The sequence below is a fragment of the Balaenoptera musculus genome, chromosome 3 (genome assembly GCF_009873245.2).
Source record: "Balaenoptera musculus isolate JJ_BM4_2016_0621 chromosome 3, mBalMus1.pri.v3, whole genome shotgun sequence".
In the NCBI taxonomy this organism is placed as follows: domain Eukaryota; kingdom Metazoa; phylum Chordata; class Mammalia; order Artiodactyla; family Balaenopteridae; genus Balaenoptera; species Balaenoptera musculus.
In genome coordinates this window covers 43,036,668-43,038,226 of record NC_045787.1, presented here as the reverse complement: position 1 = coordinate 43,038,226, position 1,559 = coordinate 43,036,668, and the positions used below count along the sequence as shown (strand labels likewise).

The 1,559-nt window shown below is 39.9% G+C and overlaps 1 pseudogene; it reads right to left on the bottom strand.

Annotated features, from left to right (window-relative positions):
• Nucleotides 1–416: 416 nt before the first annotated feature.
• Nucleotides 417–788, bottom strand: LOC118892482 (annotated as a pseudogene).
• Nucleotides 789–1,559: the final 771 nt, after the last annotated feature.

Below are 1,559 nucleotides of genomic sequence, written 5' to 3'. Positions count from 1 at the left end.
ACCATCACCTCTCCTGGGTCTCCAGCTTGCTGACTGCAGATCTTAGGACTTGTCAGTCACCATAATCATGTGAGCCAATTTCTTATAATAATTCACTCTTCTCTAGATTGATCTATCTATCTACCTATCTATCTATACTATTGGTTCTGTTTCTCTGGAGAACCTTGATTAATACGCCCATAAATCTTCTTGTTGTTGTTGAAGAAATTGGGTTGTATTTCCCATAGTTTCCATTGTCCACTGGATTTTGCATCCTAGTCTTGTCATTTAACATGTTCTTCTGTCCTTTAAGTTTCCTGTAAATTGGATCTAATGATTAACCTGATTGACATTGGATTTTTAATTTCCAAGACAATTTTTTTTAGTTTTTTACAAGAGAACAGATCCACACTTTTATTTATTTACTTTCAATAAGTTTAAGTCCTTGAAGGGTACAGCATCACATGGATTCTGTGTCCAATGGCCTTAGCAGGAAGGTTGCTTTGGAATTTGGCACAAACCATGCCAGTGTTTCCATGAACATGAGTTATCTTTCCTCAGATTACTCTGGCTTTGTTAGGTTTTCCACCAGGAGTTACTGTGTTGTTCTTTGCTTTGTACACATTAGCACATCTCTTGCCTAGATAGAATTCAGTTTCATCTCGAGCATATACACCTTCAATTTTCAAGAGAGCTGTGTGTTCCCTCTGGTTCCATAGACCCCACTTATAGCCAGCAAAAATGGCCTTGGACCACAGCCTTCCAGACATATTTGTTGTTTTAGAAGTCCTGTTCCCAGCAGGCCTCCACCGGTTCCAAGATGACTGAGCTCCAGGACAATTTTGTGAGTAGTGTTGTGTGTACTTCTATCAGGTGGTACAGAAAGTCCAGTTGTGTTCTTTGTGATGTTAGCAGCCACTGATTTTCATTGACTAGATGAATTCATTAGAGATTGCAAGATGCTGATATTTTAATTCTATTGTTCCTTCTTTCCATGTGTAGTTCTATAAAAAGAAAGTTTGCTTGTCAAGTATTGGTTACTCTGAAGTAGTGTGCATAGGAAATACAGGAGTAATGATTACTTCTTTGCTCTAGTTACCAGTTTTCAAGTTTAATGAATCAGTTCACTAGCACCCTCCAAAAGTGACCAATTAGTTGGCGTTTTTTAAAGTATTATTTTAAACACAAGGCTTAAATACATTTGATGTGTTTTAATCTGTTGCAATTATTAACCTTAGCGATGTTCAAATTAACCATTCTTGACCAGTGAGAGTTTATTCTAGAAGGCTCCTGAGGTTTTTCTTTTTAATTAATTAATTAATTATATATTTTTGGCTGCGTTGGGTCTTCACTGCTGTGCACGGGCTTTCTCTAGTTGCAGCGAGCGGGGGACTACTCTTGGTTGTGGTGCACGGGCTTCTCATTGCAGTGGCTTCTCTTGTTGCAGAGCACGGGCTGTAGGCGTGCAGGCTTCAGTAGTTGTGGCACACGGGCTCAGTAGTTGTGGCTCTCAAGCTCTAGAGCACAGGCTCAGTAGTTGTGGCGCATGGGCTTAGTTGCTCCGCGGCATGTGGGATCTT